This window comes from Topomyia yanbarensis, chromosome 2 (genome assembly GCF_030247195.1).
Source record: "Topomyia yanbarensis strain Yona2022 chromosome 2, ASM3024719v1, whole genome shotgun sequence".
NCBI classification, from domain to species: Eukaryota; Metazoa; Arthropoda; class Insecta; order Diptera; family Culicidae; genus Topomyia; species Topomyia yanbarensis.
This window is the reverse complement of record NC_080671.1, coordinates 128,332,587-128,349,140: the sequence shown is the minus strand read 5'-3', so window position 1 is coordinate 128,349,140 and position 16,554 is coordinate 128,332,587. Positions and strand designations below refer to the sequence as shown.

At 38.5% G+C, this 16,554-nt stretch overlaps 1 protein-coding gene across 2 annotated transcripts in view; it reads left to right on the top strand.

Moving 5' to 3' along the window:
- Nucleotides 1-16,554, top strand: part of LOC131681250 (histone demethylase UTY) — a 220,400-nt gene that overhangs the window by 56,954 nt on the left and 146,892 nt on the right. Inside the window, exon 1 of one of the 2 annotated variants that reach the window (XM_058961960.1) lies at nt 7,081-8,274. The exons of the other annotated variant lie outside the window; for it this stretch is intronic. The gene's annotated coding sequence lies outside the window, so the exon portion shown is untranslated. Of the gene's footprint in view, nt 1-7,080; nt 8,275-16,554 lie in introns of those variants that run through there. 2 annotated transcript variants of the gene reach the window in all.

The following is a 16,554-nucleotide window of genomic DNA, read 5'->3' as shown; positions in this document are numbered from 1 at the left end:
TTTTCATCCTATGTTGGGAGGTCACTGTCGCCATCATTTTTTGCACGATTCATCATTTCTTTATTTAGCGCGCTTTTTTCCAGTCGTATTTTCAATGATACATACGTGAATGTAAAGTCATAAATTTCTTTTATATTAGCGGTTTTTATTTATATTTGGTATTTGAGTATTTATCGAAAGTTCGTAGTTGCTCATTCCAAATGTATACGTATTATGTTCGCATCATCACTGAAGATGGAACAGCAGCTGACGGCATTGGCGATCCGAGCCATGCGATAATAAGCACACCCGCCGCTAGCTGATGAACCAAACTGCCCGTGGCTAAACCACCAGTCATGGTTCCATCAGAGAACACCAACCGGGGTTAGTAACCTTGCGCGTAGAAGTTTTGCCCTCTTCCTCTTGGTTTGATCCTGAATCGCTGTCGACGCGACCGACGTGCTGAAAACAACGCGAGGAAGGTAATAATCCGCGAACCGTCACCACGCATACCGCCCGCGTTCCATACCTTGATCAGGCCTCGTCTGGTACCGAAGGATATTATCACTTCCCTTTAGACGTGTTACGTGTCCTTTTCGCGCGAGTCACCGTGTGGAGGAAGAGAATGGGAGTCAAATAGGATCTATGTATTCAAAATACGGTATCGCCACTATTTCCCTATGCTGGTTGTGCTAGACTAGATTTTTCATTCTTTTTCGGAAAATGTTTACTTACATACAGGACGACAGTGTTGCTGGAGCTTTCAATCTAATGAATGACAAGTCTTTCAATTAGTGTTTACTAGTTACCTGAAATAAACAAAGAACTTTACACTAGGTTTCACATTGAATCTGCACAGTCTGTAACCCATCAGGGTAACAATGTAGCATTGGGTGGCAAAATAACGATTTTTATTGCGCTCTCCGTAGAGTGTATTGTTCATGCAACATAATGCTCACAGCTGTTCTTTTGACATTTAGTTATATATTTTTGTACTTTTTCGCGTTTGTAAACAGTTTTGTCGGGATAGATAGGTGCAGAATTTGTTGCATATTCATATATAAACTTTAGGGTTTAGTTGTGGCTTTTTCTTTGTTGACAGTACACTACACTGGTGTAGTCGGTGCTACGCTTATTCAAATTTAGTGTGTTCAAAATATTTGTGCGTATGTGCGGACATGTCAACAAAATGCCCACATCATTTTCTCGGAGATTGTTTGCAAACTAAGCTTCAAATAAAAGGTACAATATTTCCGTCGGCTGCTATTGAATTTCATTTTAATCCGACTTGCGGTTCCAGAGTTACGTGTTGAATAGTACGTTTATTTAGAAAATCTAAATATATTTTGTCTACGTCGGTTTCACGGAGTTTACTAAACCGGAGTTTAATAAACAGTCTCAAACGAAACGTACGATGTCCTCATTGGCTGCTATTAAATTTCCATTTGATCTGAGTTTCCGTTCGGGAGTTATGGGTTGATAAGTGCGATCACGTAGAAAATACTGTTGTGAATAAATATCAGCAATATAGATCATTAGCAAACAATCAAATACTATTTGGCTCCAGCGGCCACTTTCGGTGGCTTGAGAAGTCCAGCAGGAAGTTGTCGAATTCCTGAAAAAATGCCGCGGGATCGGTTGTTCCAATTTGAGCAAAGCAGCAAAATATCCCTAGTTGCTTGTTCTAATCTTCCGGCACCCGCGCTAGTGCACTGAATGTGCATCGTTCTGAAAATCCAGCGAAATCAACTTTAAGCACTTGCGGCTGTTAGTTTAGTGAGCCATTTTCTCAACCTCCAGTTACCAACAGATGTATCTTCGGTTACATAAAACGTTAGTATCGATCCCGAAAATTCCGAAGCAAATTGTAAAAGTTCAGCATAAAGTTCACATGGTTTTTTTGGTGATCTGGGTCTGGATTGGTGTACACAAACTTAGGTACAAAGAAGATATGTTATCTATCCATTTTCTGGCATTAAATTTGAAGCGGCTCGGATCCGATTTCGGAAATATCGGTTGATGACTGCGACCCCATACGAAATTCTCAGTTGATTATTAAACGTTGTTTTGGTACAACACTCCCATAGCGGAATTTTGAATTTCTGTGTTGATCTAGATAGGTACTAATGTTGAATAACAGTCTACTATTTATGTTGGATGTATCAAGTCATGGAATCCTAATGTTATTGAATGAGAAAAGCACAATTCCGCCACAAGGTAGATTAAAACAGTGGGTATGACGTATTTAACCCAAAACTGTTAATACAAAATAGTTTCTGACCTTCGATGACGTTTTCATGAATAGGTGCCTTTAGCAAAGTTTCATAAAACTAGATTGGGCATTTAAATGAGTTAGCGCCTCTTTTTTCCTAAGGGCATCTCCAATTTTAAGATTTTTTTTGATACAATAATAAATGAAATGCTCCCTCAACCATTCACTTTCAATTTTGTGGGTTCTTTATAGCAAAACTGAATGCCTTCCTCTCAAAATGATGGTTTTTCATTCACCAACCACGTCCGTCATCTACTCTGTAGTGGTCAGTTTAGGTTAAATGTTGGCATGTTTACACTTTAAAGCATACATGAACACGATGAAGTATATTCAGGATAGTATATCCAAGTGCACCAGTAGAGAGATATTCACAGGGCCAATGAAATTGAAAGTGAATGTAAAATGATTAGGCGGCTGGGCTTTGTAAATGAATAATGCAACTAACAACTGCGGTTTGAACATAGTAGGACAGGATTTGAGATTTGTTCCTGCATTAAGTTCAAACATATCTGTCGAAAATTAGCAGCTTTGGTTTGGTTTGCTGTCTATTTAGTTTCATCATTGATGCCTTTACGGCGTTTTTCGTAGTGTACAGTATACAGATGATATTAATGGCCCGTAGTAATCTGAGTTTCATGCTTACACAGAGTTGTCTGAACGTATAAGTTTGCCTTGAACAGGGTAGGCTAAACGGTTTTCACGCGAACTTCACTCAAGATAGAACGAAGTGTGGTGGGTTCGGTGATAATGGAACAGATCTAAAATAGATTCATTATCCTATGTGTACGAGACGTCTTTTCTTTACTGAATGAATGTCAAATTTATGTGTTGTGACTTATTTTACTGTTTCTTTCTCGGCGGCATTCAAAAGCATATGGGAATATGCAAATGACCACACAGTTATAGAATAGACAACAAATCTAACGGTACCATAGTTGGATACTCTAGTAAGATTGAGGAGTTTACTTTCTTCCTTCATCTAAATGCCACACCCAAAAATAAATAGAATGACGACACGCGCGTACATTCAAACGGCTACGCGAATATGGTACACGGTTATATAAACTAATTCAAACACGCGAAATGAAGTGTGAACATAAAAGTAAAGTGTGACAAAAAAGCTCCCACGCGATAAACACATAGAAACGTTTGTGTTATTCGCGATAGTACAAATTTAGTCACGTATGCGAACATGCAATAGCGATCATACGCGCACATCTTAACCTCGCAAACATAACGCTCTTGTGATTAAATGAATTTATGGCGGAGCGGTTCGAAAACAAATCCAGTGTTCCACAAGGTAGCATACTTAAACTATGACTATTCGCTTTGTATTTCTACGAGATATCATCGATCGCGCCAATGGCCAACTTCTCTTTGGATTAATTGAGCTAATTCATTCGTGAATTTAATGATGTGTGTGATCGATTTGATCATGGAATTTCATCGACAAAACAATTCTGCTAAATGCGGTTAAGGGCGATCAGAAGAAAATATTAAACGTTTGAACTTTGACACTTTATAAACGCCGTCTCAAGTGCGATTATACAAACATGTGTTAACATGAAATCCTACGCGTTCATAAATCGGTCATGTCTGGAAACTCCTACCCTAGGTACTAGCAGCGTAAGTCCACGCATTCAGTTTGATCATTTAAAAAAAAAGAAATCAAGTATGTTCATATACATCATACATCAAGCTTGTCGGGAACTCGAGTGATATGGGGGTACTTAATCTCTTACGATCGCATTAAAAATAAAGACGTCCACGCGAACATTCAACAGCCAATGCGAATATGCAAATGACCACACGGTTATACAATCGAATTTATCCACGTAAAGTTGCATGCACGCTAATACACGCTAAATACAAACGCACACGCGATTAACAACGTCAATAGATAAATGTTTGAGCCGATCATCCTCGTACATCTACGCTCGCGATCTCGCAAACACGTTTAGTGAACCTTTTAGCACTAATAAATGAATAAAAGCGGTGTCAAGTGCGAACATATAAATGCTCGTTTCCATGCCATCATGAAATATTTTCGTTCCCACATCCAAATCAGAATCACAGTTCGTTGCAATTGGCCTTAAGCAGTGTTTAAGTGGGTGGCATTTTCCGTCTTGTCTGCCATTGCAGTGGGTGATTCTGACGGGGATCCCTTCCAAGAATGCAGTTTTACAGCTACAAGTGGAGACACTTTCGGAAAAAAGGAATTTCGCTATGACCAAAAGTGTATTTGATGTTGAGTCACTAAAATAAAGTCCTATTAATTGAAATACAACTATAACATGGTGCTACAGTGATTTTGTATTTTTCAAGTTACCTAGGTTACGTTGAAGATCTTACAAAATGCAACACAAAAGAATGTTTGAAAAGTCTTTTATGCCTTCAAAATCTTGATTTAAAGCAATTGGCTACGCTGTCATTTTTCAACATATTTTTTTTTTATTTTTTTTTGTCATTTTTCAACATATTTTTGATATTTTGAAAATTTTATATGACCGTCTCCTAAAAATCATACGAGCAAGTTTCTCATTCAGGAAAAAATGTAATAACTCTGGAAGTTTTCAATCGATTTTGATGATAAACAATTAAAAACTACTTTTTCATACAACTGTTGTGAAATTTACATATTTTTCATTAAAAAATCGCAAAATAATGGATATTTTCATCTTGTTGTCCCTAAACCGCGTATTATTTTTAACAAACGGCCTGTGTTAAGCCAAAGAGGACCAAGCGCCATTTTGAGGTATTTTATCTAAAATCGCTCCAGCATCCAATGTAACACCAGGAACTCTAATATCTATTATGTTTTGGGAACCCAAATAGCAAACGAAACCAAGCAAGTGTTCTTTAACTTTCTATGTAAATGATAAGTTATCGAAAAATTAATTTTGGTACGAAAAATACACGAAAAAAATTATGGCGCTTAGCTCGGTTTGGCTTAACGCAGGCCAAACATAACATGGAATGCCGATGTAAATGTTTATTCTTCTCATTTCCAGAACAATTGAAAGGTTCAAATTCGGTTGACCACGTAGCTAATTTTTTGTACCGAAAGTCCCAAAAAAAGAATTTTTTGGTATAAATCAAGATTTTGAGTGTATATTGAATTGAAAAAAAATGTGATTTTGTGTTGTATTTGACCAGACCTACAATCTTGACTAGATCACTGGAAAAGCACTTTTTTTTATTTCATATCACCGTGTAATTGATTTGATGGTTTAAAACTGTCCTATGTTATGATAGGAAGGACAGTACTGCCGTTATACGCATATTTGTCCCATGTTCTATGGGATTCCCTGTATACATGGGACAATTATGCGTATAACGTCAGAGTAGTACAGTTGTCATTTGTATCGCACAACTGGGCGAATGTGTCGTGAAAACAAGAGATATCAACAAAAGGTCCGCATTAAAGGACAATAGGACTGGGACTGGCATTCGCGCATTGAGAAAAAATTAACCTAGATTTTTAAATTTAGGTATTAGCTTATTTATAATGACAGAAATATCGAGACAACTATGATAATCATGTATAACTTTCGATAGTCAGCTCTTCACAATTTAAATTGCATTGTTCAGTGGTTCTCAACCTTTTTCGTCCGTAATCATCCAGAGTTGTTGCGGACCCCCCCCCCCCGCTTATCATCTATTTTGTGTACTATTCAAATATTATTTTCTTTGCGGACCCCTGGTAACTACTTCACGGCCCCCTAGGGGTCCGCGGACCCCAGGTTGGGAATCGCTGGCATAGTTTATAAAGTGACAATTGCCCATTGAATACATCAAATGATGAATCTATAAAACATTCGCGGCAATCGGTTGCCCAGATCATTTTATACTTGATAACGTTATTGGTATACTTGTGAGAGTGTCCTGGATCGTGACACTTACCAAAGAGGATGTAGAGGCATACTCTGTCTCTAGTGACAACGGATGTCTCACAAACATTCCATTTCTTCTCAGATAAATCAGTACTAGCAGTTCAAGTAATGCCGTTTAACCCTTAAAGGCGCAAAGCAATTTTTTTCAAATTTTCTGAAAATTGTCTAACAGTTTTAATACGTTACAATGATAATTTTGAGATGGTTTTCGCAATGTTGTTTTAAAACAACGTTGCGCATTTAAGGGTTAATGTAATTATATTTAAATAAACAATAACGGAAGGACTATATCCTATGATGAAAAATAAATTGCTGACTGGCATCACTTTCGCAGAGCTTTAACACTCAATCGCTCCCAGTAGATACTCGGCTGCTAAAACCCAAAGCAACATAGATAGATATATCACGTCACAGCCAGCAGTACCGAACCAGATGAACTTACATAAAAACAACCATCCCAGCTAGGCGATCCCTCTTGTGTGTAGTGTTGTACAATGCGGGACGGGGATCCGCTGGAAACACGAGACTTTGCTTTGCTCTGTTCTGCTCCTGCTGTGCAGTGCTGTATACGTAGGTAAGATACGTACGTCCGTACGTACGTGCCATTTTGGGTGGGTGTCGCATGAGGCGTAAGGCGCTCGTGGGTTGGGTGGAACGCGGGCGGTGGTTCCCTAACCCACACGATTCGCTTTGTAGATGTGTGTGTGCGCGTTTTTTAGTATTAGTTGTGCATTGATGCCGTAATAAGCCATAATCGTCACAAGTTCTCTAACTGCACCAGCAAATATGTTGACCGATTTGATGTGGTTGTATGTGTGTGCGTGTCGATGTGTATAGTATGAGCTGTAAGCTCTAGGCTGTAGGTACCACCAATTCGATTGCTGCTGCTTTGGTATCAAAAATCGTCCGTACTCGGTTTCAGTTTTCGACGGTCGGCCAACGCGGACGGACGGACGGTGTGCGTTTTCTGCCCCATTCGTTCGAGAGATTCAGATCAGAGGCTCTCTGCAGTAGCGATTCTAGGATTGGATTGTTCACTGTGTGTTTGAATTGAAGGTTTTTTTCCCCTGTGTACTGTGAAATGATGAAACGAGAAAGAGAAAAACGGTGAATAAATACCAGCTTTTCCTCATGGTTGTTTATTTCAATCTAAACCCGCAGCCGTCAGTGTGGTTCGACGGAAGAATCTGATAGTTTTTTTTGGTGTGGTTCTCTCGAGCAGTACGTCGACGAAGGGTGCGCCGAAGTGAGAAGTAATAGAGGGGGGAATTAAAGCATTAGTGGAAATCGTGAGATGCCGAGAAGAGCATAGAGCATAACGTGTAGTGAATATAATATGTGTTCACATGATGAAGAGAAAAAAGGAGAAAAGCAGTGAAATTGTAGTGATCTTCGATTTGTTATATATTTGTTAATGTGCTAAATCAAGCTTTTTGGCAATCCAACACTGCCAGTGTGAACAATTCTCATAGTTACGAGCTAAAATCCTGTGTTCAATTGATTCAATTTTATTACGAATAAGGTGAACTAGATTAAATGTGATTTACCAAACCCAAAAATAAAAAAATATCAAAAAAGTGAAGAAAATTCACTTAGTAAAATAAAGTAGAATTTCTCGTATATTATTGATTGCGAATGTTATTCAACTACACTGCCATTTTCAACCAACGTGTGTGTAATTTTCGTGTCTTCAAAAAGTGAATTCGTGTTCGTTGTAGACGGCCATCCACTTCGGTACAGCTACAGCCATTGATAGAAGCAGCAAAACTCTCTTTTGCCTACCCCACCACGGAATCATCGGAGAATGGAATAAACGTACATGTGCTTGAGTGAGAAAGAGAGTGAATCAAGCGCAGGGTTGTACCGGAAGTTGTTTAGAAGTGAACTGAAGAATTCGTTGTGAAAGACCGCTTCTGCCTGGGGATAATCTGGGGTCATAAATCGCTGCCAACAATTACCGAATTGTTCAACTATTACCATCTAAGCATATTGTTCGCAAAATAGTAAGCGATAGTTCAAAACTGCCACTAAGTGAAACGTACTATGAGTGTTTGTTAGAGAACGCGTAAAAAATTTAGTAGTAAAATTTGTGAGTTCTAAGGTCAATTTTATTTCAACGGACATTTTAAGGTATGTTAAAAACCTGTTGTAATTTCATGATGAAGTAACATTTGTGTAGCAGATTACAGCATTATGCTCTTAATCAGTATTTTACCCTTCACTTATTGCTCACTGGTACGCTTTCAGTCATCTAACGTCTTATGCCCTTATCATGTCCAGCGTAGATTAATACAATATATTTTAGGTCAATTGTCTTCGAATAAACTGCCATCATACGATGGACGTTGTTGTCTATTAAGATTACATAATTTAGAAGTTCATAGATGCTGCAGGCTATTGTCGTATTCATGCTTCTACTGGCTGAATACTATTTCCCTATTATTTCCTAATCTTCTAGCACAATTATTTTCAATCTTCTAGTACGAAGTAACCTACCAGCAGTCCGATTTCAGCAATGATTCGTTGCTTCGGCGATTTTGTCGGAATTTTCGGTTTTGTTTCAAGTTTTCATGTCGTCAGTTGGGCTTTCATCGTTTATATAAAAATTGTTTAATATAATATCAATTAAATATCAATTATTCATTTCTACCCAGCACCGATTCGCGAGATACTCCCAATCTATAACACTCAGTTTCTTGGGAATTGTTTCCTTTACCATTATACATGCGTATTGATATTTAATACGCACCTTATCAAATAATTGAGCGAGTTCAAATCTTGACATACTAAACCTTGACATACTGGAACAAAAAATCCTATTTTTATGTTTCCATTATAAAAAGGTTTTTGCAACTCAAGCCAATACACACGGCTCAGTTAAGCTAACGCACCGAAGTATGTGAAATTAACGAATTTAGATTATTACCTCAGAATCACTCGCCTCTTTTTTGGGAATAGGTAAATCTCGGTCTTTATTTGCGGAAGTTGGGAACCGAGTCGAAGTGAGCTTCTTCCGAGGTACCAACTACGCTATACTCGCTCTACGGAAAAACTAAATTTTTATAGCATAAAAATCTGTTGCAAACTATATCACAGTCATATACGTTATGTGCCATGAACTTATTGTCGAAAAAAGTGTATTTGCAAAGTATGAAAATTATCATATAAATAAAATAATACTAATACAAATAAGTATTAACAACAAACAAGTGAAGGTGAAATATACTACACCTGTTCGGAGTAGAACCCTGGTGTGCAACAAATTGCAACACACAACGCTGAAAGTGCAGTTTTACAGTTTTTCGCTCGACCTGCTTCTGTCTCGTTGTCTGTGTAGTTGTTTCCGTTTTCAAATGTTTCCATTCTTTGTGTTTCTCCACAGATTCTCTTTTAGTGAGTTGAGACTTTTTTTTCTACTAAACCTCTTATTTGTGTGCTGTTCTGATATACCATCTTCAAGCCCAAGGCATTATTGGATCTAGACCGTATTCGTACGAGACAGGCCCACCTAGGCGGTGATTAATTTTGGCAAACAGTTTGAAAAAGAAAAAAAAACCCATACCGAGAGAAACTTGGGAAATGTAGCAGTGATAATCCCCTCAGAAGCGGGAATGTTCACTAGAACTATCGCTAGCGTGTGACAGTTGGCCTCGGGTATAACCCTTCCTCGTCTGTCGACAGTCATGTGTCACAATAATAATAAAAAAAAAGATTCGTACGAGTACGTGTGTTGAGCTGTCGAAGGCGAAGGCCTACCCTAACGATGTGACGTCGCCCACTTTTGTTCGGGATGGGATGTGTAATAATCGTTACGCTCAGAGCCAACGGTCTAGTGTTGATGACGTGGTGTGACTCGCTTAGAGTAGAACGGAACAGATATATTCAGCCAAATGAAAATTACCAGTTAGATTGCTACCCCTTTTTTCGGCAGTTGATTTGCTAACCTGATCGTAGTGTTAGTTTTGATGAATGTCTGCAACATTTGGCGCTGTTTTTTTTATTCTCCGTTGGGAGTTGCAGTTGAGCCTTTAGCAGATGCTGCTTTTGACGAATATCCATTGTTTGAAGTCATTTAATATTGATTTATTTAAATGCGGTTTCAAATGGTGCGTAGATTTAAACTGCTTGAATTTTAACCCTGACTTTCGACTGGAGTTTATCACGTTTTGCTCTGTTTTGCATTTTATTGAAAGATTACAATTTTGTTTGATGTGTATTTGATCTTTAATTCTGATGATGCCTTTGTAAACAGAACGCTCATCTCCAAAGCTAGTGTAGTATCTAGCCTTTAGTATCAGTTAGATTGTTCCACTAGCTCTGTAATTGCACATCGTGCGCGGTTTGGTAACACCTATTATCGATAGCAACGTTGGAAGGTATGTAGATTAATCAGTGCAAGTCCAGGACTCTCGTATCGTATCGTGATGTCACTATAAATACGGTGTCGATCACAATACTGTACTGCTCGGGATGTTATCGTTATTTTCTTATCACCAAACAAACAAAACGGACGATGCAGTAGACTCTGGTATCCAGGGCCGGCGAAAGAGGTTAGACTCACGTGTGGAGTAAAATAATGAGAATAAAAAAGGTAAACGGAGATAAAAAAAAGTGAAATCAGAAAGTCTTGAGCGTTTTTCAAAAAGACATCTGCAATGAGTTACTCTCTTTGTTTACTTTCTTTTCTGTTAATAATTCGGTCGCTTTAACATTTATCCCCCAACTCTGCATAATATGCTAGTTAAAACCACCGTCTTTCGACCTGTACTGTAAAATAAGGGAAAAGTGTTATAGTGACACCGTAAAAATCGAAAGAGAAAATTAACAAAGAGAGTACATCATTGTAGATATGTCGTTTCGAATAAAAGCTCAAGAAATAGTCACCTCTTACACATTAAATAGTTATTTCATGTATAGTTTTTTAAAAGAAAATAAATGTTGCAGACATTTTGGAAAGGTTTATCAATGGTAAGGTCGATATTCGGTGGGAATCGGAATCAGGAGCCAGAATATCGTGGTACGATTGGCACGTTCCCTATGTTATTCGAAGATTTGCATCTAGCCAAGGTGTCTCATCACGTTCCTGATAGGAAGTAAAATGAAGGTAAAAGCAAAAAGGTAGGGAAATAGAAAATGACAACACAGTACAATCACAACACAAAATAATAAACCGCCTGGATTCCTCACTCCCGAAGAAATATTGAACCCTACTACTATATCTATATATATAGCTCTTTACCACACTGGACTAGGAACAATAGCATATCTTTGAATACCAGCTACCTGTACAATGTACAAAAAAAAAAAATTTCGCTCCGAGTAACTTTTTGGGCCCCATTTAACTCCCAGAACAACTCTGCAAATTTTTAGTTCGATCGGTGAAACTATATTTTTGCGCCCACGGTTTATAGTTTACATGGGATTTCGTATGGGGAAAACGTCTTTTTCACATTAATTCTTCCAAGAGTCGACCGTTACCTCCTAAAAATAAATAGATGTCTGACTTTTATAGGAAATTTGTCATGGAAACAAAGTCTAGAGGACCACGAAACGATCTGATGCTTGTGGAAAAAAATCTTAGGCAAAAACCGATTGATGCCCTGAAGATTAATGAAGATTTTACTTTTCATAGCATCACTGCTGCTGACTGTCGAATTATATACAACATCTTTGATTTTCTCTTATTATGTACAAAAGAAGACTCAATTTATCCCTCAAAACTCTTGCGAAGTGGCCAAACAGTATATATAAATGATTTAGACACATTAAGACAAGATCAAAACAAAATTGCTTACAATTGTACAACCAACAACAGTGGTGCTAGAAAAAATGAATATTTTATCAAACGTCAGAGTATCAATTGGTTTCAACTTAATAACTTTTTTCTCAAGCGTCACATCGTTTCGTAGTTTTCGAGACTTTGTTTTTTTGTAAAATTTCCTACAAAAGCCACATAACGGTAAACTAAATTTCCTACAAAAGCCACATTTATTTTTAGGAAGCAATGGGCGACTCCTGGAGGAATTATTTTGTGAAAGTTAATTTTCCCATATAAAAGCCCATGCAAACTTCAAACAGTGGGCGCAAAAATATAGTTTCAGGGATCAATCTAAGAATTTTCACAGATGTTCTAGGACTTAAATGGTACCCAAAAAGTTGCTCGGAGCTGGAATCTATTTTTTGTCCCACCCTACTGTACATAGGTTCATCTATGTATGAACCAAACATCCGTATACGGAATTGCATTACTGCAGGGCAGTAACCGATCAAATAAAATGATATGAAGTTCCGTAATCGGATTCACAAAGATCACACGCATAATACTCAGCGCGCTGAATAGTAGTCATGTGACAATTGAGTTTACAATGTCCAGTCAGCGTCCTGACTAGAATACTGCAATTGTGCTTGGAAAAATGCAACAAATTCTTCGACATTTTCGGATTCACACCCCGATGAGAAGTTGATTGAATGCAAATTTGCAAGCTACACCAATGGTTGGCATATTTGGATGCAGTCCAAGCGCCAATCTTGTGCTTTATCCAACTTATCGACAGATAAGTAGAAGTGGTTCTGAACTAACAAAGTCAGTCGCAGTGCCTGCTCTAGCCAAGTTGTCTACACAGAATCGCGAATATTTCTGTTTAGAATACCGTACCAAGCGAATAGGATGAGTCTAATATCATTTTACGACAATACGCACCAGCACCTGATCGGTCCTCCAACAAAGAACCGTCAGCCTACGTATTCTTGCTTAGAAAATTGTAAAAGACTCCATGAGAGTGTAAGGTTACTGGGAGCAAGTATATACTTATCTCAAGTAAACAAGTGCTGTTCCAGAATTTTTTAAGACCTTAAGAGGATATACTCAAGAAAGTGCTTCTTATTTCAGCAACATATAGTGGTTTGGCGCCAGTTAGACGCTCTAATCCAAACAGTTCGCACGACATGTGTGATCGCCTAAAGCAACTGGGAGTGATGTCTCGGTTAGCTACGCACAGAAGCTCTGGCGCCAACTAAGGGGCAGTCATAGGTGATGGCTACATACAGCCTGGTAAGTATATGTCAAAATGACAGTTGAGTACTACATCTTCGTCTGACGAAAATTCACCAACTGATATAGAAGTCTCTCGATTTCGAAAGTAACTTATTTATTCTATTATTCTCGTTGAGACTTGAGACATTTGTGCAGGGGCTTTTCCAACCACTTCGCTCTAAGGATCGAAGGGCATTTCTCTATGCTTTGTAAACCAACTTAAATGCTTCCAACCCTGTGTCTGCGATTCCAAACTCTTCTTCAGAACTTTTTGATTTGAACAAGTTTGGTATTCCACCAAGGGGTTCCTCTAGAAGCAAGCATAACTCCAAGCGGACAAGCGTCTTGATTTGATGTTACTATAAGTAAGTTTGTTTTATCTACGACCTCATCCAAGTCACTTGGAGATTAAATCATCGGAAAATACCAATGAAATCTAGTCAATGGACCCTCTTCGTAGACGTCACAGTTCGTAGATTTGGAATTACGATATGTGACGATACCAGTTTACCAAATCATGCGAAATATCGTCAGAGCAGAGAGGTACATCTAACACCGCTTCTCTGCCAGCTCGTGCAAATGTTGGGCGATTTCCTATGTTAAGTATATGCAGATTTCTTCTACTTAAGTATTCAGTTACTTCGGTGCTTCTCAAATTGGCATCTGAGCGGCCCCAAATTGTGTGATGGGTTTCTGCATCACTATCGATTATGAGAGGAAACTTATTTCTGCCACAGTATGATACAACCCTTTTAAAATCATCAGAAGGTGATACTTTATTATGCGGCAAATATGACACGGGAAGATCTGAAACTAATGGTAATCTGTGTTGCAGTGATTACCGTTACATTTTTTGGGATACCGAAATACGCCCTGAGACGATCCTCCCAAACATTATCGGGAAAGACGGGACGGAACGAATTGAAGAGTCGGATTTCGAACAAATGTTCCGTTATTGGAAGGTTTATATGGCAGTGTACAGCGACGGCAAACGATCGACGATGTAAATTATGTCGTCATGTGCACCTACTGATCTTTGCATATTGGGAGCTCACGAGCAGACGGAGAAGTTCGACACACTAGTACAGCAATTAAATGTCTTGTCAAAAGGGCTAAAGCCTCGTCTCTCTGAAGCGACGACAACGAAATCTGATATTCTACATATGAGTAATACAGAGGTGATAAAGCCGAATTCAATGAAGGTCTACCGGATATGGGTGCTGTCACTAGCTTCTGGACCCGTGCTTGGGAGGCTCCCGTACAACATCTCGAAGGGCAACCGTGACTAAGACGTGAGGAGAAATGGGCGGATGAAGAAATTGATCAAATGCCACCTGTCGCCATCATATCTAATGCACGAGACGAGAGGCTACGCGGTGTCTTAGAAATTGGGGGGTCACCTAGACCCGATGATGTCAAAAACTTTTGTTACTAGAAGCCGATCGTGGTACATTCCACGATTACTGCATGTATCAAAGGAGCGTTACTCGATCTACGCTTTCATCACCTGGGGTACCACAATACTCCTCAGAAGTAGAAAAAATGGAAGAAAAATACACCGGGCTGTAAGACCAATGAACAAGTCATATATGAACAAGCAATATATTACCAACAGAGCCTGAATATGGCTCCTTTGGTTACACAATATTGATTACAAGGAGGCATATGACTCGTTCCTCTAGGTATTGGAGATGTATAAAGTGGATCATGTAGCCAAGAGTTTCCTGTGGCAGTCAACGATGGACGACAAGACTGCAACTCAGAAATGGAGAGGACGCGTTGCTGTCTAGACCGCTTTGCATCTTGAGGAAAACCTTTCAAGGCTCCCTTCCTTCCTTCAGTTCGCTTTCGTTTGTGAACAGGTGAAAGTACACCAGAAGAGGTAATTCCATACCTTCAACATGGACGATTTTATGATCTATGCTGACAACGACGTTCTTAAGATTTTGCACCATCTGCAAGCTGCATTGAAGCTGCAACGAGGTCTCAGCATCTACACAGCCATGCGAGAGTTTCTGGGACAGAACGATACGCCGGGCACAGAAGAGTTCATAAGCAAACATCCACGGAACTTCATTAATAGCTCGTTATTGTATCCTCGAGTCCATCTTTTCGCTACCAATTTCTGCTTATGCGTCCGGTTTAGTTGCTTGCTGTCTCGAAAAGAAAGACAACCTTCTCGCCGACGTATTCTCTGGACAGCACAAGGATTGTCTTTGGGTCACTTTTGAGGACTACTGGCTGAACTGCCAAACGATTTGGAACTTAAAAGTTTGTGCAAATTAGTCCTAGCTAGCTGCAATGCATAATAGGCAATGCAGAAAAGGAGTTACGTCGTTATCCGACAATTATTAGTTCAATGAAAATGAATGAAAATCGAAACATTTTCAAGTGACTTGCGGAAGTAGGTTCCGTTTGAAAATTTATTTCTAAAATAAGCTCGAGTATCACCAAAGTTGGATCACTATTGAGGGAATTGTTTCAGGAGATTGTTTCTTATCTTTCTTTCCGAACATTTGATGGCTTAACTCCGGAACGGTCATATCGGAACATAGGAAGTCGTGTCAGAGTTCTTGAAATGAATCCAAGCAAAGTTCAAAGTTCCTAAAATTCAACAACTTGATTCGGAAAAGGCAATAACGGACGTAGTTTTAGATTAGTTATTCAACTAGTTTTGCTCTTGACTAAAATATGTACAAACGTAAATCATAAATATTTTTAAGATAAAAGCTTTCAATTTTGAAAATAGCGTGGTCTGAGTCAACACACAGAAATGCTATTTTACGCAAATATTTCGAAAATCGCAATTTTAGGTTGAAACAGATTGCATCAAAAAATGAGCTAGACGTGAGAGATCAAAGTAAGCAATGGTTGAGTGCAGACGTATAACTTTTCCAGCGTCATTTTTTCGAAAAACGTAATGCACCAAGTGGATTGTTAGGCTAACTTTATTCCACGTTCAAGACGGTATTTGTAGTATTTGATGTTTTATGATCATTCGGAAGAGTTGTGGAAGTTGCTCCTGATGAAACTCTCGCTTATAGGGGAGAGTGAGGACACTTGATCCTTGGGGATATTTGGTTCCCTAGCCATATCTCCTAATCTATACGCATAAAATTATCACAATATAAAATGAAAATGAAATATTTGGCCGTTTATTATGTTTAAAAAACAAATCAGATATATTGCATTTGGTTTGCAAAAGTTGTTTAATATTTTAGAAAATATATGTTTAAATCCATCTCGAAGATCTTTTCACAAATTTTTTACCTTATTGTATGAGATCGTCGAACTAATTTTTTATGAATATTTTCAAGTACGATTACTTACTAAAGGCTTATGTCTAGAAAAACACGTTTTTCGAATAAAAAGTTTCA